This window comes from Lonchura striata, chromosome 1 (assembly GCF_050655825.1).
Source record: "Lonchura striata isolate lonStrDom1 chromosome 1, ASM5065582v1, whole genome shotgun sequence".
Classification (NCBI taxonomy): domain Eukaryota; kingdom Metazoa; phylum Chordata; class Aves; order Passeriformes; family Estrildidae; genus Lonchura; species Lonchura striata.
Window position 1 is genome coordinate 26,460,685 of NC_140703.1, and position 27,169 is coordinate 26,487,853.

At 37.7% G+C, this 27,169-nt stretch overlaps 1 protein-coding gene across 23 annotated transcripts in view; it reads right to left on the bottom strand.

The window, feature by feature from the left end:
- The window catches only part of ZBTB20 (zinc finger and BTB domain containing 20), a 503,540-nt gene that overhangs the window by 473,001 nt on the left and 3,370 nt on the right, over positions 1 to 27,169 (bottom strand). For 21 of the 23 annotated variants that reach the window (XM_085591417.1, XM_085591318.1, XM_077781231.2 and 18 more), the window contains exon 1: positions 1,908 to 8,458. The exons of the other annotated variants lie outside the window; for them this stretch is intronic. The gene's annotated coding sequence lies outside the window, so the exon portion shown is untranslated. Of the gene's footprint in view, positions 1 to 1,907; positions 8,459 to 27,169 lie in introns of those variants that run through there. 23 annotated transcript variants of the gene reach the window in all.

Genomic DNA, 27,169 nt, shown 5'->3' on the forward strand with positions numbered 1-27,169 from the left:
AATAAATGTTACTCCCTAGCTAAGAGACGAGCCACCAGATTTTGGCACACTGATACATAAAACCTTGAAAAGTTTCACTCATGTTCTGGAAAAGCTGCTAATAAAATGGAGCAAGTAGTTTCTGTAGTTAAAGTGCCAGTGAATAGATCTCCTGCTTTGGATTTCAATTAACTTAGTTTGTTCAGCGAGGAGGCACTTCTGTAGAAATGGGGACTCGTACGTTAAAGGACAGCTAAAAAAAACCACCAAACAACAGCAAAAAAACCTGTTGGCAGCAAAAGTTCTTTCTGGTTGCAAAATAATGGATTTTTAAGAAACATTTCAAAGGATTTGAAGGTTTTGGAGAATCTCCTAGGCAGTCTCAGGTGGGTTAGGAATATTGCATTATGGACTTCTTTGTGCTAAAAGGAAGGCCTAATGCATGTTTTTAAGAAGTCCGCCTCTTGCTATTAAATAAATAATTTTCTATTTAAAAAGGTGATTGTTACTGCTCAGAGATCTCCAGTGATCAGCGTCCATTTTATATAATTACTTAGGATTCTCCAGAGCACTTTATGTAACAAACTTCCACTATCCCGTCTCTTTTTTCTTTTTTATTTCTCTTTTTTGTTACCAGCAGAGTAGCAGTTTTACTCTCCAACAGAAATGACAAGAGCTCAGATGAAAAGACCATTTCAAATGGATCAGTTTAAGCAGCCTTTAGAACCCATGATAAATCTGGACTCCAAAAACTCGACAGTGCTAAATGGGCTATGAAATGCATCACAAATCCCTCCCCAGGAAAAAAAAAAAAAAAAAAAAAAGGAAGTAAAAAAAATCAATTCAGAGAAAAGCTTAGATGTTTGAAAATACAAATAAGCAGCATATTTGTAGAATGAAAAATGGTAAATAAATAGTTACTATTTCTGGACAAAATGGCTCAATAGATTTCATAATTTGCCACCACTGTAAAAAATATCTATTCCCTTCCCCCCTCCCTTCCCGGTCAGTACACACGGAAACACAAGCATAACCATGCATAAAGTGGGAGGGTGGGGGGCAGCCAAGGATACAAACTCCCTCTTAGAAAGTTTGAATTCTTATTAACCCAGTGATGCCTCCATAATGTTACATTAGATCAGCAACATAAAAGTTAGAATATGTCTCCTTTCTTCCTAGCAAAGGAAACTGCAAAAACACTAATAATAAAAAATAGATGTTAAAAATATCCAGGAGGAAAAAGTACATGTACAATAACCAAAATTAACCCACACTGCCCCCAAACCAAAACAAATAAACAGCAAAATCTCTGAATAAAAATCCTGTCAGGAAGAGTGGAACCTGCTTTCTCTTTTTTTTGCTTTTATTTACTGTATGCCAAGCATGGACTTTAAACTTACAGTGTGCATATATATAGAAAACAAAGAACGAGAGTCACCGTTAACCCTGGTCACCGGCATTACAGTTAAAAGTCATTGGCAAATACTAATAAACCCCCATTTAGCAGTAAATAAGGAAAACATGATATATGGACGGACAGATGGAATTGCATAAACAGAAAAGAAAAAGCAGAGAGACCCACAAACATACGGAGAGAGCTGTTTTAAAAGAGTGAAAGATATTGATTTACTTGGAACTAGTGTTGGAAAACAAACGTATTTGTTTCCTTCATGATTAAAAAAAAAAAGTAATTAAAGTGAATCATAAGGGGGCACACCCTTAAATAAGTCGGGGGGGGGGGGGACATTTGTAGAGGGTAAGGCCTTCTATAGATGATCCGAATTTTAAGCTAGCAAATAGGTCTGGCAAACTTACATCTCTAAATTAAAAATCGAGGGGGGGCGGGGGGGGGGAATAAAGAACTGGTGGTGATTTAAGGAGAGTAGAGGCTTTATTCTTTTATGTTTTATAAAAGTTGACTGGCCTACCTTGTTCCCCAGTCCTCAGTTTGTCTCCTCATAGTCGCTGTCTCCCTGGAAGTACAGTGTGAGTGGTAATGACTGCCTGCCTCCCTAATGAGTCCATTTTCCTGCTCTTGATGTTGTGTATATACACACACTGCAACCTACCTTCCAAACCACAGAGACGGGAAAGGGAGAGCGAGCGAGAGAGAGCGAGCGAGAGCGAGCGAGAGTGCGAGAGCCGGGGAGAGCGAGAGGAGAGAGAGAAAGGCGCACACAGACAAAGCCCTCCTCCCAGACAGCAGACAACCCTCCTTCCCCGGCTCGCAAAACACAACTCGCCCAATGCAGCAACAGGTTCAATGCTGCCAGCCTGAGTCGGCGGAGCCGAGGTACGCCGCGCTGAGCAGGATCGCTGGCAAATAAACACTTGGCTGCCGGCTGGCTCCACCTTTCTTATTTATGTTACAGGATGTTGGAATGCATTGTTTCAGACAGTCCATATGATTATCATAAATACATTTTTTTGTGCGTATTAGCATGGAGCGCCGAAACGTATCAGCCATTCTGCTCCGTAACCTTATAGCTCTAACACATGCAGGGAAGGTGTAAACATATCTCTTTTGACAGGCAGACTACACAAAGCCCACTGATGATTTTAAAGTCATGAGATCTTTCAAGAAAGACGCTCCTGGAGATAGGTTTCCCCAGACAATAGGGGAGCAGGGAAAATTGATCTTGATGAGGAAGAAGTCTTCCTAAGAGACTGCTCGGTAAACAATTGAAAAAAGAGGGCTATTCTCCCCAGCATTCCCTCCTTTCAAAAAATATATATTGGGAAGCTTCTGCCCCTACAGCTATAATAATGTGCTGTGCTTATGTCTGAACAGGTGCAATGCATATAGTACATGGTGTTACAAGGACAGAAATAAATCTCTCAAGTAAAAAAAACATTTTCCCAGTTGCAAACAGGCCAAGGTTATTTAAAATACAGGTCTGATCTGAAGAATGTTCTCCCCACTCCCTATATATTTTTGCTAGGGGGAGGTGAGGGGATGGACGGGTGGCAGAAGGTGAGAAGGAGAAGCAAAGATAGGAGAAACAATACCTGTAACCAGTTACTATATTTTTGTTTTTACAATATTCTGTCACATCTGAAGAAGATGTATGCTGCTTCTAAAATAATTTTCACTCAGCTCTGCTTCTCATCACGTGTAAACTTATGCTGTCACAAAAATTCTATTTATTTTAATGACGACTACAGACATGTCAAAGTAGGAAGACCAGGGAAAAAACATTTTGCACCTGTGTTTCATCCTTGGCAAAGGTTCTTCAAGAGCTTTATCCATAGGGTGTTTTTTAGATGGAGATACTAAGTCCAAAAAAAAATTAAGTGATATTGCCAAGGTTATGTTGTAAATCAGTAGAAAAACAGATGAGAACTCACATCTCCTGAAGCAAAACAGACTTTTCCTGGAGTAACTCATACCCACCTAAAAGTTAAGTATCCTGTCTAAGCCAGTTGTGTAGGCTCCCTCTATTGTCAGTGGAGAGACAGGCACCTCCCAAATGCAATTCCTCACAGCTTTCTCTGTCTCCCCACTAAAGAGGGAGCCTACACAACTAGATTAGGCTAAGCAGCTAGCTCGTAGTTGGCTAAATTAAGTAAAATTAATCTCACTTTTGATCTAAAGCTCTATTACAACATCCTGCTTCCCAAAATACATTTTTATTATCACATTTATTATTAGCCAATATATGCCTAAATTGTAGTGATGGAAAAGGGATAGCCTGCTGACTAAAAGAGACAGGTAAACTCCCTAGATTCATGGATTTGTACCCTCAGGCTGGCTGGATATTCATGATTCACAGAGTCTTTATAATATTAACCGGCCTGGTGACTGGTGAATTTGATTAGCTTTGTTTCACTGGTACACATTTTTGTATTTCACTTATAAACATTCTGGTTTTATCCAGATGTACAGTAAATACAGAAAATTTAAGTAATATATTTCAAAAGGTTAATTTTCATTAGTTTTTTCATCAAAACACAGCCTCTCTTACCTTAGGGTAAAATATGAAGAGTAAAAAGCTCTAATAGATGACTTAAGTTAACTCCTTGTGTAATATTTAGCTACATACACACCTGGCATATGTAGAGGCAGCTCTCCAAGTTCCTCTAAATATATATTACAAAAATTTAGTCATATTGCATATTTTCTTCTCTGGACTTTATGAACATAATCACCTTATTGAAGGGTACGTAAGGTCAGGAAAGCAGAAGGGGCATTTGTAGACTTTTCTTCTAACTGTGGTAACTCGATCTGGCTGTGTAAGTACCAATTGAGCGGTCATTGCCTCAGTTTTTCCATCTGTAAAACAGACTCAGCTGTAGCTCCATGAGTAAATGGTACTGTAAATATGTGAAGAGTCTTCCCATCTCGGCCTGGTATCTCTCAGAGTTTTATGATAGCAAATATTATGGGGGGAAAAAAAATAAATACTTTGTCAATAGCACTTGTATCAAAGCAAGCTGATGAAAATCACAAGTTTTCATGTCCTTATATTCAGTTAAAATAATAGGAATAGTCTCTGAAATTTAACGTTTAAAAACCAGGTCTACACCAAAATGAAGATATCAGATGTGAGAAGTTCTTAGCAGCCTGGAATATTTGACCCCAAACTAACATTATTTCTTTTGTCCTACCAATCTTATACATATCTGAAGAAATATTTAAAATGTACCAACTGTGCATAAAAAAACAGACTTGAATCCTTCATATTTAAGTCATTTGGATTGGAAATTGTGTACTGAGTCAGAAACTCTAAAGTTTGAAAACTGTTCAGATTTGCATTTGATCCAGATCCAAAACCTGGAAGTTGGAAGGCACCTAGGTCCTTAACTTTTCTCTAACTTTCTAGAGATGTCATATATGCATCTGAACCAGGGTAACAGGCCAAACTTCCTCATGTTTTGAGGAATTCTGAATCTCAGTAAGAACACTAGAACTGAGCCCAGTTCCACTCACTTAGAACAATGCTTAGACCCAAACTGCAACCCAAAGCCACCCCTTCCAAAGTCACATGGGGTTTATGTACTCACAGAACTATAGAACTAAACCAAACACTTTCAAACCTCAAGATTGTTGGAAAGCAAATATGGAGTAGATTCCAACTTAAGCTAGTTTTGGCCTTCAATCAGAAATTAATCAAATTAACCATAATCTTAATAAAATCTAAATATATGTTTGACCTGAATGAAAAAACCCACAAGATGTGATTTGCACTACTGGTTCCTTGCCTGAAAGTCTTTCTTAGACTTAGATCCTAACCACCAATGGCTCAATTCTGGGTTGTCTTATTAATCATTTAGTCCATCTAAAACATTTTAAAAAATCCTGAGTAGTGCAATTTGAATGGAGAATCCTGATTTAATGTTTTGCCAACATAAAACTTCCCTTTTGCTTGCCTCAAAATGCTCAATGAAAGCTTGTTCACCACCACACCACACTCCTGTGGGCCTGCAATTCCTCCTCTCCATTACCTGAGGAGGTCAATGGCTATGCATTTGGATCACTTGCAAGAAGAGGAAGAAGGACTTGTTGCTGCTGGCAGCTTTCAGCTTGGTCACAGGACTGGATACAGACCTGCTGTGGGACTGTGAGGGCCTGCAAGGCAGTCACACGGCCTGGCCATGCAGCAAACAGGCAAGCAAGCACTTGGCATGGGCCAGGATCGTACATCTCCCATGGCACAGACACCAAATTTTGGTTAGGCCATACATGGTGTCACCCCAAGAGAAAGAGGCTGGAACAGAGGGCTCCTGGCTGACTTAGTAAAATGCTGCATTATCCATCCTGAATGCAAGAACAAGCAATGCTGGTCTACCTGGTAAATGATACTCCTGCTTTTCTTTTTCTGCAAACTTGTCTTCTCAGTCCAGAGTTAGTTTCTAGCAATGTCATTAGGGAGGCAAAAGAGACGAACCCCTCTAGCAAAGCCTCCAAAAGAATGAACAAAATACTAGCACCATAAAGGCACATGAAAGAGTGGCGTGTTTGGTGCAGCTGGAGCACCCATCTCCAGTTCTGCCAGAGAGCTACAGAGCCCTGATTTTCAGTAGTAAGAGGAAGATAGGGAAAACCAAAGTGCCCACCAGAAGTGTGAAAGACTCTGTTGCAAATGACAAGATTCTGGATGATGGTTTGAGAAGGAAGGAATGTACTTCAGTGCCAAATAACATATTCTAGACTGCTCTAGTCTTTCCATTTTATGTCTCCAGGCGCACCAACATGCTAAGTTTAGACATATCTTGTTGGCAGCCAAAACTGGAAAAGGAGTCACAGCATCATGTAAACATGTCTGAGGATAAGAGGTACTTCCTTCAGAAAAAAAAAAAAAAAGCTTCTTAGCAGATACCTAAGGGTTGATTTTCAAGTGCTGAAGAAATTTAAGTAAGACTGACTCCATGAACTGGTTGGGTACCTTGCCTAACCCTGTGATGGGTTAAAACACTGGTTTTGATGTACTTCACATTTTTGCCATGTGACATTTCCATTAAAACCTTCAGGGAGCTCTGCATTACCAGAATCCCAAGAACTGTTCTTAGAAACCAGGCTGGTTTAACACCATATTGCTGTTAAAAATCCCAGGCAACCTTCCATGACAGCTCTGTTTCAGATGGTATAGGCAGGATCTAGAAGGAGTCAAAGCAACATGTCTGAACTTGATTGCTTCCACTCCGTCCCCTTAACCATGTCCATGGGTCTCTGAGACTCCCCTGGTGTATCACACCACCTTGTTGCCAGCCCAACAGGACTGGTGATTCACATGTCTCTACTGGTGTCCTGCAGTGTCTCTGCAACTTTGTGCAAATGTAATGAGAGAGATGCCAATTAAAAAAGCTCAAGAGTCCTGCAGTGTGGCAGGCTGATTCAAATTAGATACCTGTATGAAGTGATTAAAAATAGTTTTTTTAAACCTGAAGATAACAGGAGGACAGTATGTTTGATTTACATCAGCAGGGGCCAACGAAAAACATAGAAGGACCACACAAAGCTCTTTATTCCTGCAGATTTACTGGTGATGATGCTGAGGAAAGGAAAGGGGAAATACAGTGCACTTCTGGCACCTTTCAATATTCAAAGAATGTCAATTGTTCTCCCATCTCAGCAGTCACTACTTACTGCCAGACCTCCAAATAAGTAATACTTTAATATAGCAACTTTGATCCATCATACCATATTTCAGGTGCATGTAATCATAAATCAAATATCACAACTTCTTTTGGCAACAAAACTACTGTCATTCTCATTTTACAGATAGCAAAAAAATAAATGGAAAAAGTTAATCACCCTGTTGAGAACAGAAAGTGAAACTGGGATGTTAGCCCTTCCTGATCAGAAGTTCAGGCTATGTTGCCTCTATGGATCAGTCTCTCAGACAGCCCAGTTGATTGACAAGACTGGGATGCACTTACTGAACCAGAACTGGCTTTTCTATTGGTTTTTTTTCTTTTTTTTTTCAATCTCAGAATGTCCTGAATAATAAACCAGATGCAAAACTGACACGTCTCCAACAGTTTAGATTTGTGTAAATATGTGTGCAAGTAGTGTGTACCAAATACCCACTTTCCTTTGTGATGTACTACCTGTACTTCAGTGGAGGAACACTTTGCATAATGTCTGTTCCCCTAGGCCACATGCATTAAGGCTGCAAAATGGTGTTTCTGTTGCATAATGATCCCATGTCATACATTTCTCTAATACTGTGTTGGGCAAATGTTACTGCTACATCAGTATATTGTGAGAGCGATATCTCACAATGTAACAATTTTTGTCCCAGCAAGGCCAATCCCTTGCTTTTATATTCATCAACACTGGTGTACATCAATCACCACCTACAGGGACTGAGAGTCCTCATCAACTCCAGAAGATAGTATCATACCAACATATCACTTTCCAATTCAAAAACCAAAACCATACAAAAAGCCTTTAGACATACATGCACACAAACTTGGGATGTCCATGTGTTATTAGCTGTCTGTCCTGGATGTGTAGATTGTGATGCAATTATTTAACTCCTAGCAAGGTGCAGTAATGTGTAGCCTTGGCTATACACATATGTTCATCCTCTCCACTTACAGGGTGCTGGGAAATTACCTTTATTTGCATGGGCAGGCCATTAGTGACCAATTTAGCTGTTGAGCTAACATGCCAGGCCCTCATGCAAGCTGGGGAGTCACAATGAAGTCAGATCTTGTTACATAGCCCACTGCATTGTAGGGGATGCACCCTCTGTTATATAACTACAGGGTTCCCAAAGGTTACCTCTGATTCCATTAGAGAGACATGTTGCAGTTCAGCCAACATTTAAGGACTTACAAATTCGATTAATTATTTATTAAAATCCACACTGAATCCATCCCATACTGAACAACAAATAGTGAAAAGTAGATTTATCACATGAAAGGAGCTTTGGTAACAAACAAATCAGGATGCACATTCATCATTCTCTTCTCCCAGATAATCAAAATAACCAGAAAAGATTTCTGGTTTTGCCACAGAAAGTTAAGGAGCATGCAGACTATTGAATGCTGTCATAAGGATTTCAGAAGCGAAAATTCTGAAGCTCAAGGTGGCTAGAATGTCTACTTTTACCTTGTCTAAGTAGTAGGGCGAAAACTGCCAACAAACCAACACAAACTTCTGCAACCCTAGTGATTGTCGTGGCAGTTGAGATGCACTAAGTTTATCATGAATGAAGATCTCATCTAGATGGAGGAAATAAAGAGAGACACATTACTAGCAATATTTTGGAAGATGTTATTGTACCTGTGGGTGAAACTGAATAGATTCGTAAGCCTATCAGTGTGAATCCATTCTACCTGGAAAATATTTATGTCAGCATTTTCAAAGATGCTACTCATTCAAGAGGTAATTATCTCCTAGTTCAGAATATCACATCTGAGAATACTGCCCCCCAAATGAATAGCCAGTTCTAGAAAAATAAAAACAAAAATGTAATATAAGTGTATCAGATATATGAAGATGGAAATATCATACTTGAACATTTATTGACTATATGAAGTGGACAAAAACTTCTCTTCAGAAAAAATAGATAAAAAGTGTTGAAATTTCAAACATCCAAAAACTCTTCAGTAGGCTCTAAAAGTTATGTGATTGTCTTAAAAGCCAGTATTTTTTTAAAAAAAATCTCAGTTATGATCAGTAGCATTTTTAAAGCTTTTTTTATGCAATTATTAAAATTAGAAATCTCTCTATGTATTTTAAAGCTAAGGATGTATGACCAAAAAAAAATAGTATGTACAATAATGCTGCAATATTTGAAAGAAGCAACACTAAGTGGCATTATTCATCTAATATGAACAGGACTTCACCATGGCATCATTTCAATGGATGTAGGATTATTTTCCTCAAATACAGTCATACAGTGAGAAAGTTTCTCTATAAGCTTTTCCTCCATGTATTATAGGCAAGGGTAAAACCATGCTTTTACCAGGCAAACTGAAGTTGTAAGTTACTGAAAAGTCTGGACTTTCACTCAAACCTCTTTGGTTTGTTTCTCACTTTGAAGCAGTTCAGCCCAAAATTTCACTGTGGCACCTACTGTCAGCTGGCCCATATTCCTGCTAAGTCCCTGTGCTTAGTGTTTCTGGATATGCATCCCTAAAATCCCACTGCCAGCTAACAGAAAACATAAAGTCCAGGGACTTAGGGGCCTTTAGGCCACGTGGCTCTGACCTGTGAGCACAGAAAAGTGATTCTGTTTCAGGGCTAACTAAATATTGTGAGGCCATTCAGTAAAGCAATGAAAATGAATAAAACATCAAGCAAAGGTTTATCTTTGATAGCTTCAGAAGCCCACTCCAACAGAAAACTGCTGAGTTCTGTATCAAACACACAGGAAACATTAGTAAGATGTAACCTTTTTACTAAAAGCAGTGCCACCAACTATAGGTAAAAAAGTCTCATGTTCACAAACCTTGATTATGTGTAGACCACCTCAGGATTATTTCTGTGTGTATATGGGCAGGATTTGTGAGCTTTAAAACATTTAATCAGAGTTTTCTGAAGAATAAAGAACCAAGATGCACTAGATGTAATAAAGAAAAGGAATGTCCTGGTCTTCTTTTTCTTTTTCTTTTTCTTTTTCCTTTTTTTTTTTTTTTTTTTCCTTTATGTAAGCTAAGCTCTATTAGAAAAACTAGATTGGGTCAAATTAGTCCTTTAGTTTTAGCCTAAAGGAGAATATTTTTTGATAAAGTGAACACAGTTTGCTCAGCTGTTTTAAAGGACACGTTTAGAGGTGCATTTCTTTTCCTGAAGTATTAATTGAAGTTCATTTTGAAAGAAATAGATGAGAGAGTTTATTATTTAAAGCCAAAGAAATTAAATGCAAAAAGTTGTAATAACTGAAAATTAAGCCTCAAGTCTTATTTCACACAAGAACAGAGATAAGAACCTTTCTCTCAATCAAACCTGTCAAAAATAGGAAGATCTAGCAAGGTTAGTGGTGCTGTAAGTCTGACAGAAATGAGCTTTGGTATCCAATAGACAAACAACACTTTTACTTTGCCTGTGATTGAACAAAAGGGCCTTTCATTACAGAACTAGAACATACAGAACAAGGTGACATAATATTTTCAAAATGATATAATAGAAACAAAGTGTACCAACTTCAATGCCACTCTTCAGTCAGGTTTTTTAACAAGCCCAAGTCAGATACTATTTTATGGTCAAAGGGCTCCTTTTCTGTAACTTTCTTTGCAAATATTAGCTAGGACTGTAAGATTTTTTATTGCTACCAGGATTATCTATGATTATATAATGAGAGATCCCCTTTGTAATATCTGTGCAATTAGACATAATTAAGTTTGTCAGAGGAACATTAATTTCCTGATTTTTGAGTAAATAAAGAATCAGTGTTAACATTGCACTAATCAGAACTAACTAACACTTAATTTGTTTTGTTTCAAAGTCAGAGGTCATATTGTGAAACCATTTGATGATATGCAACAAAAAAAATTCGGCAAAATAAACAGAAGTTGGAATAAAGATAACTTTATATTAACTGGTACTTTGCTGTCCTACTGTTCCATTTGTTGAGTTGTCCTGAAGCCAACAAAATATTGGTAAGAATCAGGATACAAATACGACTTTAAGTAGTCTCTGTTGTAGTCTCACAATGCATCGACATTTGTTTTTAACACACTGTGATAATATCACAGATGTTAGAACCATAAATGCCAGTATACCTTTAAGCCTTCTGTTTCAGAAACAAAGGTACTACCACTACAGCTACATGGAATTCTCACCAGCTTCAGGAAACAGTTTGAGGGCCAGGCACCAAGCAAGGGAAGAAAATCATGTCTGAAAAAATCCCACATAAATATCGAGCCATACATCACACATCCATCCAACTGAGTAAGCAAATGAGTTTCAGCCTGAAATTCCTAGGGATTCCCAGGGTAAAGCTGCAATGTACCATAAAAATTCATTGGGGATTCCCAGATATGGGATTATAGGGGCAAACTGTGAGCAAGTTGTTAATGGTGCAGCACAGCTATTCTCAGTCATGAGAGCTGAGTCTGCCTGTTTAGGCACCATGTGCAGCTCATGTAAGCATCTTTAGAACAGGTATGAGAAAAATAGCCACATGGTTATAATGAAGAGAATTTATGGGGCATTACTCTCCCCTATTGCTGTTTCAACATAAACAGTACACTGGGCTCCAAGTATCAAAATGTGACAATGCTGAAGGTCTATCTAACATTATTATCTCTTTTCTCAAAAAAAAAAACCAACAAAAAACCAAACAAAAAAACCAAACAAAAAAAAACAACCAACAAACACAAAAAAAACCCCAAAACCCTCCCCCAAAAAAACAAAACAGTAAAACAGTAAATAGTTTCTACATTGAAATTACTGACAATTGTCTTCAGAGTCAACACTGCTTGACACATCCAAGAATTCTTGTATTAGGAGACTGACTGGAACAAACAAGTGTCAGCTCACATCTAATGCAATCTTTAATTACAATCTCACAGTCAGGCAGGATACAAGCTTTCTACATCCTAAATTAAAGCTATAATTTTGGAGCACAAAAAGTCAACCACCAGGGAACAAAACCACATGCATACTGCTAAAAGTCAACTCAATCTGACCCCTGCTTCAAAATATGAGGATAAGTGATAAACTACATTTTCTGGAGCAGAAAGATATAACAATTGATATAGATTTTTTAGTGTTAGGTACTTAATGATGCTTGAAGTTCTTTGGGATAACTACAGGCTACTCCTCTAAGAAAAGTTATGTGCAAGACAAATAAAGACCAAAAATCTTACAGGTTCTATCCACATTCATGTTTCTACAGCATCCACAGGTCTCAAAGCTTAACATTATCCATCCCTTTCTACAACAGTTCACTTTCAGAGGAATGAGAATACTTGCTTCACAATAGCTCAAAGGTGTTCAAATCCCTGCCAGACACTAACACTTCATTCCATTCATTTTAATGGAAAATAGATGTCCAAATTCCCAAAGACAGCCCTTTTACCACTGGGCCTAAAGAAGGAGATTACTTGAAAATATCTTTTTATCACAAGAGAAGACAGGAAAAAAAATTCCAATTAAAATTGGTGGAATTGATCGAAGAAGGAAAGCCATCAAGGAACAAGACAGGCAAAATGGGGAATAAAATAAGGGAAAAGTGCATAAAGTTATCTCAGTCTCCTCAAGGAGTAAAAAAAAAAAAAAAAAAAATTCCTTCTAGAGTAAAAGAAGATGTTTCAAGTTTGTTTTCTAACTGCTAAAAAGAAGTGTAGATTCAAGACTAGGGAGAGGATTGAAAACTGTGGCAAAGGCAAGCTGGAGGGAAACATTGTACCATGAATTACTCAATTGTCACAATGAAATGGCCAAAAGTTACTCGAGTGTTTTAGGAGCAGCCATAATCACCACTAACATCACAGGTTTAACTTTGAACTGAAAACCTGCTCAAAAAACATTCCTAGGCAATACTACTTGGGCTAAAAAAAGTATTTCCTACAGCAGTCTTTAGGCTTATCATGGAAATCTGCACACATCTGGGATTGTGCATGCAGTGGATTGTGGCATGTAATTAAAAAAGTACACTAAAAGACCCTGACTGAGTTGCAGCCTTTACCCTGCTCCTCTTAGCACCTCCAATTCTCCAACTCCCTGCTAACTCAGCCTTTCAGTCCTCGCTTGTCTCATGTGCACTCAAGATTAGATTAAATCCTGGGAATTTCTAAGCAGAGCTCTGGGCCTAAGACCATCCCTATGGGGACAGGGAAGGATTTGATGAATAAAGAGCCAACCATCCCACACAGTTACTACTCCACACACTTCTCCCACTGTGGCCATGCTCTCAAGCCACAGAAGGCTTCTTGGAATTTCCTGTGGTACCCGATACATCCTTCTCACTCTTAAAGCAGTATATGCACTTCCATCTTTGAGAAAACATCAATAAACAGTTTAAATAGTTTCTTGTAAAACTGATAGCTGGATTTTGAGAGAACTACAGCTAAGATTGCACAGAGAGGGTAATCATAGTATCATAGAATGGTTTGAGTTGGAAGGGACTTTAAAGATCATCCAATTCCAACCCCCTGCCTTGGGCAGGGACATCTTTCACTAGACCAGGTTGTTCAAAGCCTCACCCAGCCTAGCCTTGCACACTACTGGCACACGGATGCACGCTACTTTGCAGCTGTGAGAGAGATTGAAAAAACAAACAAAAATCCCCAGAGGCAAAAAAAGGCAATGGACTATTGAGAACCACTAAATATCATAAATATGAACAAAAGCAACACAAATTGTATGGCACTGGTAAAATAGCATATTTTTCTTTTTTTAGCAATAGAAAGCATCTGAGTTGCACTGGCTTTTAGAGGGGTACTCCCCATGCTCTCCCATGTAAAACACCAAACCAAAACTCACACAGATGTGATCGTAAAGACAAAGCCCTGACAAAGCTTGAGGTGTTTCAAAAGCACAAATACATTTGACCAAAGATCGCCTGCTCAGCTCCTCACAATAGACCCAGGGAAGATGTTATAGCATTTTGCTCCAGGAGTTGCTTATATATAGTTTGGCAAAGAGTCCATGAGTCATGTTACCTGTATTTACAATGTCAGACACAGAAACAATCCAGTGCTGACTATTCAGGATCTGACACTTAGAAATGTTTACATGAAAATAACAAAGAATAGGAAGAAGTGATGCTTGAAAAAACAGGCTCTATTTTCTATCTGCAAATGAGAAATTTAAACATTCTAAGACTCAACAGGAAAGTGACATGAGTAAAGCAGTTTTGCCCTTCTTAAAATACAGCAAAAAACATAAACTCTTTCCTTCCCACTTACATGGGGAGTAACACTTTGAGGGCCTGATGAGAGACATGCTACTAGTCAATGGAATAATTTTTCAAATTATGCTAAAAAAAGAGTAATAAACAAAACAAGTTTGAACATGAACATATAATACTTCTAGTATCCAAAAACTTCCATTAAGTAATCTGAGTATTCTCTAACAAGTCTATCAAAAGCCAGCGCTCTCATACAAGTTTTCTATCCCAACTGTTAAATCCAGACTGTAGCCTTCTTGCTCTACTGATAATATTAAAGATACCAATATTACAAACTGAAGATAAATGGTCAAGACATTTAAAAATATTAATTTATTTGACTTCAAGAGAAGTTGGCAAAAGCAACAAGTGTATGCATGTACCAAAGTAACAAAACCCAAGATAATTCTTTAACAGTGTAGTGGAGGCATTGTCAAAATTGTTCAAAAAGTTAGGATGACTTCATATCCATCTCAAAAAATGCAGATGATTTATTTTTGAAGACTCCTCAAGATGAGATGTCCTTTTCAGTGAAACTACTAAAGCAGGACTCTGATGAGTTTCATGATCCTGAAAGTGAGATGTTTTAATGCTGCCATTATCATTATTAAATGTAGCTGCAATGATGATTTAAATCTGTGTTCCAAATCTCCTAGATGCTCTTAAACATTAGACACCTTTGTGTTTTGAAGACCCAGAAATAAGCTTACCAGTTGATTATGCTGTAAAGAAAATCTCTGCTTAACAAGACAGATGCAACCTTATTTTTTCTTAATGATGTTGCCTTCAGTGGAATACAAAAGGAGCAACTGATAGCAATGATTGAAACATTTCTTTTAGAGACTTGTAAATTCAGCTGTCCACTACAAGAATCTCCAACAGAAGAAACAGGAGGATAATAAAAGAAAAGGTAACAGCATTGAATAGTGTCATTAGTGCAGGTTGGCAATCTGAACATGACAAATTATCTCCTAATGACCACAAGTTTACGGACAATGAAATGTATGTCTTTGTATGCTATTAAAAAATGAAAATCACAGATAGTGGTGCAGTGTTACCAAAGATATCCAGCAATGAGAACTGCATGAGAAAGCTGTCTTTACTATCTGGTTAGACAGAAAAAACCAAATTTGAAACAAGAATGTTTAAAACTATTTCTTCTGCTTCTGATAGATGGCTGCTCAGTGCTGTATTTCAGCCACACTAAGTGAAAAAGTAATGGCCAAACTCTTCCAAACCTGTACTATAGAGCCTAAAGACAAATCTGCTGTTACCAGCAGGCTGGATAACTCCAGTGAAAAAGGGTAACCTGAGTGAAAAAGTGCCCGTGGTTCCCAGAGACACTCAGTGTTCATCTCAGAAACACGTGATTCTGCATTTGCATCAACAAGTGTCTTGAAATTTGCACTGAGAACAAGAAGGACTTTGATCAAAAAATAGCACACATTTTTCTCTGCAAGGAACTTTACAGAGAGGTACTAAATTTACAAAAGCAGTTGAAGGAGGTTTCAGAGGGACTTGACAGATTACAGGCTGATGACACTACCATTACAGCCTCAGTGGAAATGTGGTTTGATCTAATTAACAACAAAGAACTAGAACCACTGAAGAACAAAATTAAAAAATTATTCAAAGACTCTTGGAAGCTTTCCATTTCATAGCCACCAGAATGGAGTCGAAACACAGACGGATGGGATTAAACCCAGGATAAGACATCATTGAACATATTCCATGTATCTCCAACATTTTAAGATTAAAAACTGAATATACATATCTTGCCCTCAATATGTGATTAAAAAATTGATTTGATAGAACACAATTAATTTAATCATACAGGTGGAAAATACAGATGTTAAATTAGGGCAGACAAGATGGCTGAACTTAAAAATGCTGGATTTTAGAACAGATGCATTGCTGTCCATCCAACTCAGCGTCACTTTTTACACATTTTTAGTTTATTCATATTGCTTTCATTGAAACTGTGTAACAGCATAGGTGCTAAAATCAAATAAACTAGTGAAGTGCACCAACATGCAGAGATAGATATAAAGCTTCATAGACCTAAATTTTTTCACAAACTACAGAGACTGCGAAGATTTTAAGTACAGAATCACACACTTTGCATTTTAGGTAACGTGTCTTTTTGTATTGTGGATAAATACACCCGTAAAATACATCACATCATTTGTGTGTGCTGTTTCAGTGGATAATATATTGCATTTGAGTGTTTCCTCCAATAGGCTTTTGCAGAAAAAAACAAAAAAAAGTCATGCTGGGGAGAAAAATTCAACTTTGATACATTGGCTGCTGTTTCCACGTACAAGTTTTCCCTCCACACCCAAAAGAGAACACATACCTTAGCTGAACAATTGTGAGCATATGTTAGCTATGCCAATATCCTGTGGAAGGTAACAAAAGGCTTTAACTTATTTTTAACTGAGAGAATCACATAACTACGAAAGCTTTTCCTTGAGAATTCCGAGTCAAATTGGGATTACTACACTTCCCTCTTTGGGAAGTTGTATGATTATTAATGTTATAATTAAAAAAGTAGAAGTTAATGAGGAAACATGTTAGCACTGGATGATTTATGGGCCTATTAATACTAAAAGTGTATTGGGGAAAAAAAAAGGGGGGAAAAGGAAATATCCATTGTGTAATCCAGTTCTGATGAAATGCTGGACAATTTTGAGACTGATAAAGTGAGTCACTGCCAACTGACTCAGCATGACAACGGGAGTTCATTGTTGCCTTTGGACTGAAGGAAGCAAGCACGCAGTTGGTTCGAACCGGATTTGTTCGTTCACTAAAATGTGCTATTTCCGCCCTCTTCTTCTCCTCCTCTCACGTCTTCCATCAGACCCTCTGGTGTCTCCAGTACACACTGCATTTATTAAGCCCTGCAGTATTCAGCTAGCATTGGATACAACACACATTAAGCCTTCACATGCTGCACGTTACAAAATTAATTTAAAAGGCTGGAATGCAGCTCCATTTTTAAGTCCCAGTATATTTATATTTCACATATGGTTTTCGCTACGCTATTCACAGGGGGGGACTATAAAGCATCTCAACATGTGAGGTACTCTTGTAAACCTCACCATGTCCTCAGTTGCACTTACTGTCCTCAGGCATGGGGGATGTTGTACTGGAAGCATTAATATGTATATACGTGCTGCTTTTTACATCCACATTTCCTTCTCCTTTTAGGTTTGGCAACAGCAGGATGGCTGAATTCAACTCAAAAAATGGAATTCCTGTTTGTCTCCAAGGCTTTCCAAAGATTAACTTCTGCCAGTCACTGAAACTTTCCCCCAGCACCCTCTGAAGTTAACAAAACAAGGAGAGCTCAGCAGCTCCCATGGGGCTCAGGACCCTCCAGGACCTGGGCAACAGAACTAAACAAAATGTACTGCCCCCATCCTTGAGATCTCTCAGTAATATGAGAAGGGTTTCCTCTAATATTACAATAAAGTGGATTTACATTATTTATATACACAAGACTGACCAAGAGAAGGGCTCACCTGTTGCACAACATTGCATGGAGTGCACAGGGTAATGTTGCAAAATCTGGTTTGTGGCTCTTTACCTTCTCTATACCATCATTCTCTATTTTCTGCTTTTCCAATTAAAGCTGCTTCTCCTGAAGTCTGAAATGTGAAAGTCACGTTTTGAGGGTTTTTTTAAAAAGGGATTATTAGAGTCTTAGAAGACTACTGATTTTACTGTAGTTTAGATAAACTTTTAGAAATAAAATTAAATTATTTTTGAAAAAAAAACCAAGCAACAAGAAAGGTCTACATTTGTTCCAGCAGCTAAAGCATATCCAGCCATTACAATTGTCTAAAATGCATATTTTGCCAAAGGGAACTATGCCACATCAAAAATTGTCATGCCAGATGAGAAAATCTCAGAACTGAAGGGTAAGATAGGTGATAAGCAAATATGGGTTATACCCAACATGAAGGTAGAAAACTTGACAGGTGACTTGAACTAAGTAATTTCTAAATATCAGTTTATCCAGTACAGGAGGCTACTAATGCTCTCCTATTTCAGAAGGGTATCTTAAAGCTTAATTAATTGTTCATAAAGAACTCAGATGTTCAGATGAGAAGCCTCAGAAAACTCCAAAGTATTATTAACCTCAGGTGCCAAAGAATTATCCCTGCTCTTGCATGGAATAGGTCTTAAATATTTGTAATTTCTATGAGAGTAATATCCCCAGTCCAGTTTGCAGATGATGAGAGTTATCCAAGTAAAATAAATGTTTGGCCATCAGACTAAACAAAGACATCATTTTACGAGTCCAATCTAAATTGTAGAGATAATCAATATGAGAATAGCAGTGCCCACAATGAAACCTGTATTAATTATGAAGAGAGTTTATGAAATAAATTAATCATTATTATGGAGTTCGCTGTAGGAATTTAATAGCATGAGCCAATTCTACATGACTCTTATGATGCTTGAGGTCAAATATGCTGAGTTTGAAATAAACTTTAATCTACTCTGAACTAACTTTGTATAAAAAAAGAAAACTTCTCATAAGTTCCACTGTACTGACCAAAATAATAAATCTATTTTACCCCATAAGCGCGTGTGGTCTGATATGCCATTTTGAAAATAGTTTCTAATGTCTCTCTTCCTTCTCTTTTCTTTTGTTTGACTTATTTTGTTTAGAGTGGTGCTATAGGAAAATTATATACACTGATTACAAGAGAAAATTTGATATGGGAGACAAGCAATGTATTTTTAAGCTTACTTTGTTGTTTTTTTTTTTTTTTCCCTTAAGTAACCACTCTTCCAAAACAAACAGAGAAATGTTTATGGAAATAAAGAAACAAATTATAACAATTTTAGGTAGCATACCACAGTCAAATAAATACCATTTTCTAATAAAACAAACTGGGAGGAAGCCTAGTTGAACTTAACCCATAGTAACCAAGAAAGCAGCTCAAGGGACCTTCTGTTCCAGAATCAGTACCATTCTTGAGAGCTAAAGATTCATATCCTTTGATGAGCTTCAGAATTCCTTTTGTAGGATTATAAATTCTTCTATGACTGCAAGTGTTGAAAATGCTCAATGTGGGCTTAATTTCACCTCCAGTCAAGTCCCAGTTGTGTTCAAAGGGAGAAGAGTGAAACTGATGCTCAGAGCATTTGAAAGGCCTATACTTTGTATTTATTTGTTTTTGTGAAGTTCATCTTACACAAAGTAAAAGAAGGAAGACATAAGTAATACCCGATCTCACTGATGTGAAGTCCATGCATGGCAAGAAGTCCATGGATCAGAAGTAGGCAGGGAATTCTCAGGGGGTCTCTTGTTTGGGGTACTTCTGAGCTTGTATGTTTGTGTGTGTGTTTGTGAGGGGAAGGAAGCCAAACCACTGGGATGCAGCCAAGATGTAAGGGTTGACTACCCCTCCATGTGCACTGGGAGATGCATCAGTACTGTCTTCTTGTTTTTGCAAAATATGGTATTAGCCATTTTGGAGACTCCTAATAATGCATGCAAAGTTCACAATATGATCAATAATTAGGTGTGCAACAGGAAGAACAAACCCTTAAAATTTAACAAGAACACTCTCCAATTAAAAAAGTCAAAAACAGCTAAGTGTGAATATTTCTCTGAGCTTGCTTTGTTGATGCTTTAGGATTTCTTTGTAGTTGTACAGTTCTGCTTGCTAAAATTCTCTTGGCAACTACAGACTTCCTTACTTCTGATCTCATCACACACAGATGGCTCAGGCTTGTAAAATATTATTAGGGGACGTGTTGGAGTGACCTGAACATGGGTCACTCCAGCAGCGTAATCTGACTCTCACGATTTCTCTGGATTTGTGTAACCTAGAGTTCTGCCAGGGCTTCCCAACCTGCAAAATGGGAAAAGAGTCTACCTTCTAATAAAGTGATGAGAAAGTTGAATGAATACATGTGCAACTCTATATAAAAGGAAGAGTGTTACTGCTATTTGGGGAGAGTAAGATAGCGTCATGCGGACTTTTATTCTCTTCTCTGAAACAAACAACGACATAGATAAAAATAGTTCCTGCAGAAAAGCAAGGGATGAACTTCTTTATGTTTTTTTTAAACATTCTGTAGCTTTTGCATGTAAAATCTGCTTAGAAGAGTTTTGCATAGTTTAATAATTAAACCAAAAATCTTTAGTTCTAAAAGTATTAACATTTACCAGAGTGGATTTATTTTTCCAGTGGTGTCATAAATTCACAGTATTTACCCACCAGTTCTGGTTTTCATAACAAGACTGTGGTTTTTATTTTGATCCCTGGGTAATTTATTGCTGCAGCACATCATTTTGCTTTTCTTTTGGAGGTTCTGAGGAAAAGTAATTCTTTACAGACACTGTTCAGATGGTATTTTTCAATTAAAAACACTTAAAGCAGAAAGGAACAATTGTCTGGTGGAAGACTGAAGATCAGAGTTCAATGCTTGGCTCTACAATAGACTCCCTGGGGACATTTTCAAAGGCACAAATGGCAGGTTGGCACATCACTCCCATACTTGCTTTAGTGGGAGTTAGTTGCCTCTGAAAACCTCTATTTCCTTTCCCTGGATTATCACAATAAAATCATCTAATTTTTCCCTGTGTCTTGGTCTGCAACCACAACAGTGGAAATGCTAACATTTTGTTCCCCTCACCTCTCTTCTGACTTGCCTTTTTAACTAAAAGCTTCCTGAGGCGGCGCTGCTTTTGCAGTATGTAAAATGCCCAGCAGCAGTGGATGGGGCACTGATCTCATCTGGGACTCCCCAGTTCCTGTTAGAATGTACACATGCAAATAACATCAATACTAATTGGGAATCTGCAGTTAGCATGCTTATCAGGACAGGTCCAGGTTATCATGATGTCCATGAGCAGGGCTGCTCAGGGGTAAAGCACCACATTATCAGCCCAAGTGAATGGCAGCCACAGAACTGGGGCTGGACAGCAAGGCTGGGTGAATGTCTCCCAGTGGCACCAGCATGAGCAATCACTGAAAGAGGGGAATTATTAACCCTCTTCATCTCAATCCTTGTTTTTTTGGTAACTTTTGTTCCATTTAAGTTGACACCCTTTCAAAAAAATGTTACATTTTTCTGGAACAAAATGCAAAGCCTTAACAAATGTCCACAAGGCCTTTCAGAAAGTAAATCCTGAACCTGAGTATGTATTTGCATCAGAAGAGTACAAGTACTCAGCCACTGTGGTACAAAAACAGGTCTGTCTTATTTATCTTGCAAGATAGGATTAGGCACAACAATTTTTGTTTTCAAACCACAAATGTGAAATTCCCAAAAATGTGACATGTGGAACTACTTAAAGGGAGTGAATGGCAATATACTGACTAAATGTGCATGACCAGTAAATTAAAGAAAATATTGATCTGTATTTGTTTATTCAAAAAGTGGAGCGCCCCACAGAATTATTCTACTAAAACTAATAATTTTTTTTCTACTCTACTGAACTTAAATGCATTGTGACCATGAGTTAAAATAAAAAAAAAAAACAACCCAAAACAATTCATATTCCATGTGCACTTGTTAATTATCTCCTATCCTACCAGGAATTACCATGCTTCCCAAATGAGATGAGCTAGTGCTCATTATATTCCAGAACATCACGACTGAGCAATGACATCTTTCAGATACCCACTAGTAGTTAAACCAGGCTTTTTATTTTCGACCTATTGCATAAGTTATTCTCTAAGCCATTCATCTTTCTCAACAGTTTCTTTCTGACTATAACCAAATCCTAAGTGTTGTGGACAATTTTTTTTCCCTAAAGTTAACACAGCAAAAGCGAGGAGCATTACAGTAGGAATTATTTTTTATGTAATATATTCATGAGTCTAAGGCATATATTTATGTTCTACACACATCCTACATTTCTTTCTGCATCATATTGTATCATCTATGCAATCAGCCCAGTATGCAATGCAAGACAGAATTCCAACAGTAGATGTAAATAATTAAAAAAAGTTTGTAACTCCTCAGGGAGATTTACTCACAGATACCTGTTCACAGAGTTTAAATGGATGTCAGAAGAGCTCCAGGATTATTACAGACCAATGATGGCAAGGGTTACTAAAAAGTATCAGTATTCTTACAGTGCAGAACTGAAAGTGGCTTTGATTTTGGATACATTAACAAACTTCAAAAGGATTGGTCTAAATCTGCCAGTGGAGGAATGTAACTTGATTGCATCATGTACTGGGATGCTGCTGCAGTCTGATCCAGAAAGAATGACGCATAACTGTCTGACATAGCTCTGATAATAGATAAGTAAACTGTAGGATTGCCAAATGAAGAGGTCAAAAAAAAATCCCAACACAAGCAAAAGAGCTGACAAAGCAAATTACACCAACAGAATTTGCAGTGCAACATGAACAAAAGAAACCCAAACAAACCCCATTCCTATTACTGATGGGATGCCCCTGTGTCCCACATGGCATCACTGCAAATGGATTCTACAGAGAATGAAAATGACACAAGCCCACAGTTCTGCAGTAACAGCAGCCCACACAGAATATCTCCACTTGCCAGCTGAGAAACCTTGACCTACTGGCCATGTGCCTCCATTTCTATCCCCATGATCTACTAAATCAATCATGCCTTAAGGTAGATTGCAGTCATAGGTGACAAAACCCAAACCTTTTCTGTTTGCAACAATCCTTGAATTTTCCTCCCAAAAGCAAAGCATGCTAAGGACATTCTTTATATGTCCAGGGGCCAACAGCCTGTCACTCTCTTTATACAATGCACCACATGTATCTAGGACATAGAAAGGATTATTTAAAAACTCTAAAGGAGACATTTATACCCAGTACACTTCCAAAATAAGTATGGCAAGTTGCTGAAATAACTTATTTAAAACTTTTTCTCAAGTACAGAGTGATAGAATTAGAGTAAAATCATCTAGAAGGGGTTGGAAACACTTTCGCATGAAGTCTTAAACATCACTTCGAGTGACATTAACTTGAGCTACACGTCCCATCGGAGAGCAAGTGTCAGAAAAGTAAATGCATAAGTTAAAGCTTAATAGTAGTTTGGTGTTCAATATCCTGAAATATTTAATATGTTTTTTTCCCAAAGTAAACTGTTATTCAGTTTTAATGAAGACATTAACCTGCTTGATTTGTAAGCTCCTGTGGGAAGTCAGTCTAAAACACTGTCACAAGAGGTAGGCAGATGTAACAAGAGCTGTGACAGGAAATCAAGCATATTTTAAATGTTAAAAAAGCAGCCAGATAATAAGTCTCAATATGCTCTTGTTTTCTTTTAGTTTTGTTTATTTTTTGGTAATATGATTTCTGCCCTTTAAAAGATGCCAATTAAGGCTGGCTGTAATGTAGTCTGAAGGTAACTGTGGGTACTGAAATCTACGTGAGTCCTCACCAACTATGTTGTAAACAAGAAGTGGTAGGATATGGACTAAAAAAAAAAAGTTTAAAAAGTTTGGGTCAGATTCTGAACTTCAAGACACTTGCAGTCTCCAGCATTGTAGGACGACAGAATTAAACTGGAATCCACTGTAACACTTTTAGTCACAGTTTGAATTTTCCAGACTGACTTTGAATACAGTCTACACTTCATGGGAACAGCCGGTCTTGTGAGTTTTCAGCTTGAAATGATAGTGATATAACAAGATGAGCAAAAATGGTGAGACCCCAAGCAATTAAGGTGGGTGTGTACTCTTCCTGAAATGCATATTGGTGGTTTGACAAGGGAGACAAGCTGACTGCTTTGTTTCACAGTAGCTGTGTTTAGTTCATGCTGTCAAGCGTGGATTCTGACACTTAACAGTATTAATATTGCTATTTCTATTGATATAATTAGCACTTCTATAAATAATAGCTAAGGCTGCCATAGCTAAGTATATTACTGCAATCAGCACTATCAGGCCCTTCTTCGTTACACACCCTCCTGGAAATGCAAGCTGATTGATCTCAACAAGAAGACAGCCACTGAGCAACGCTGTTGATTCTAGCGGCCCAGCGAGGAGCAGCTCCCACCACGTAGAAGTCTCTCCTAAACAACTAGTTTGTATGTGTGAGACTAACATTTCTCACCAGTCTTGCACCTGCCAACGTTTGAATGCTATAAATAGGGACTCTTCTTTTCAGCCACACAATTAAAAAACCCTCACATTGAGTTCAGTGGGCGTTATTCATACACTACAATGGCGGAGAAGTCCTATAAATTGTTTTGGAGACAATCTGGAACCCACATTTAAACTCCACCTAAACAGCACAAAGATTTTATTTATTTACTTTACAGTTATGAAACAGAAAACTGCTTAATAAAACAGATATTGCTGCTTTTACCAGAAGAACAGCAGCACCTGCCATTTCAATTCCTAATTTCATTCTGGTACCTTTAAAAATAGGGAAGAATGACAGTTTTTCTAGACGGCCAAACTTCAGGCACTTCCAACCTGTTTCCCATAACTTTGCTGTTTTTGCTGCACCTAAAAGCTGTAACTTCTACATGAGTTTTGACAGTGTTTAATATCTACCTTGAGGTACTTATGCTCAATGACTGCAACTTACAACCAGCACCATTGGGAGACGGAAGTGTACAGAACCAGTGGTGGTGGAAATAAAGCCTCAGGGTCTCAAAAGATGCATACAAAAATACAAGCATTTAAAAATTATCACCAGTTTTGGAAACAGTGGGTATTTTCTGCTTTCTTCATCTTCCTAAAGTGATGTGGGTAAACACTGCACAAAGCTATTCTGAAGGCAAATATTTACAGTGTCTGGAAATAGAAAGTGTTATGTATAAGAAAAGCAGCCTAGATGTCTGACTGGAGTTTGCTACAAAAATGCTTTAAAACTTCCACTTTCTTAAGCGTTAGTCAAACGAATATGCTAAAAGTCATATGGGAAATTAGGCAATTCATTTTCACAATTACTATTGGGTGGGAGACACACAGTTTTGAATCCTGGAAGCTCTTCCAGAAAGTGTACTTGCTACCTGCAGTACTTAAAAGCTTAAAATGGTAGAGAGGAGACTACAATTCCAAAGGAGCTTTGAACCCCTGTACTACTAATGCAGCTCACTTTATATGAGGCCAAAGCACTCAGAGAGCACTATGTCTTTCAGCATTATCAATGCCAAAATCATTCCTGTATAATTCCACTGATGTCACTTCAGTTATTTCAAAGAGGAAATTCATGTCTAAGCCACCTTCTGTTTTCTGATGTAAACCTAGAATAACTGAACCAAAGTTTATAAAACTACTGACACTGGTATTTATTGTCAAACCAAACAGCCAATGGAAAAATTGGCACTGAAATTATTACTTTAGATATTATTTATAACTCTGATGGCTGCATTTTGGAATTCTCCATGTACATACCTTTGCAAATATTTGTGATGACAGCACATGGTATTATTCTTGTTGCACAGATAGGAAACAAAGAGTGAGCAATTTTTCCCTAAAGTCAAATATGCTATTTGTGGCAGAGAACTTCATGAGGCACAAGTTTTAAGCCAGGAAACCAGACCAGTAAACAAGTACTCAGTCTTCAATATGCTTTCAAGAAAATATAAGAATCAATAACTGGCTTGGACCTCATACTAGATTTAAAAAATAAGGAATGATGAAAGAATAATTATTTCTTTGAATAAGCTGTTAAAGAGTCAAAATCAGAACTTTCTCTTACAAAGGAAATTTGATAACAAAATGTCTTATTCCGGTATTCCTTGAGGCATCTTTCATTAATATCTGGGAAAATAAGAGTATAATCTGAGGTCCATTTATATCAGTAAGCACAAAATTATCTACACACCAAAATCTTTTTATTTCCTGCTCACCCTACTCGGGTCACAAACATGGGACTTCCCAAAGGAACACAGACGTTCCAAAATCACCTCTGGTTGTGAAAACTAGTCAATGACAACTATTTTCTTCTGTTTCAGATATACTCAATGATTCTTCTCAGTGAATATACTGCTCATGAAAATTGAAGAACTGAATTTTGACTTGCTTGGGTTGCTCTGATACCCAAGATCAAGGGTCAGCATGCTTGTGTAAAGGCAAACAAGCAAAGTTTACTAATAGCTGCCAATTTGAGACACTGTAATTTTTTTGTTTGTTTATCAATAATGTAATGATTTGTGCACACTCTGCAATACCTCTCTCTTCAGAGAGCCTAAACTGCTGGTAAGATTTCTTGAGCAATTACCGATGAATTCTGCTTACTTAACATTAATTTGGTACTTCCAGCAAATTAAAAATAATTATTTTTCCCCATAGCATCTTCTACATTAATATCTGCAATCACTCTGGAATCTTAATGAGCTAAACTCAGTAAATTCTGTCCATTCTTGGCTAGAGGACTGCCTTCTCCTTTATGATACACATGCAATCATTTGGGAACAGTTTGCAAATCTAAAATTCCACCTCGCTTGAAGGGATTTACAGCCTCACATGACAAAATATACTGAACAATACTGAGGCCCTGTGAAAAATAAACAGAAAGAACACACTTATTTTCTAATACCATGATGGAAATAGTAAGTCTTGAGGGCTGCCTGGATTTTGACCAAGGTTACCCAGCAAGGATCAAATCCTATTTGTCTTAGGCAGGCAGCCCTGCCGAAATCAAATAAGCCTACAGCACAGATCAGTATACTAAGGCTATGGTTTAACCTCTGAGGCATGCTATAAATCCTGTGCCACAAAATAGGTGCTATGGATTAATTTCTAATACCAAATTATAACTCGTCACTGAAGAGCTGAAAACCCAATTCCCCTCACAGATTTACATAACAAGAACAGAACCATGCTGAGATTTAAGACTTTACTTGCAAAATTTCCAACAAAATATTTTCCAAGATACTCAATTCATGCAGTGACAAATAAATCACACTGAGGTAACAAACCATACATT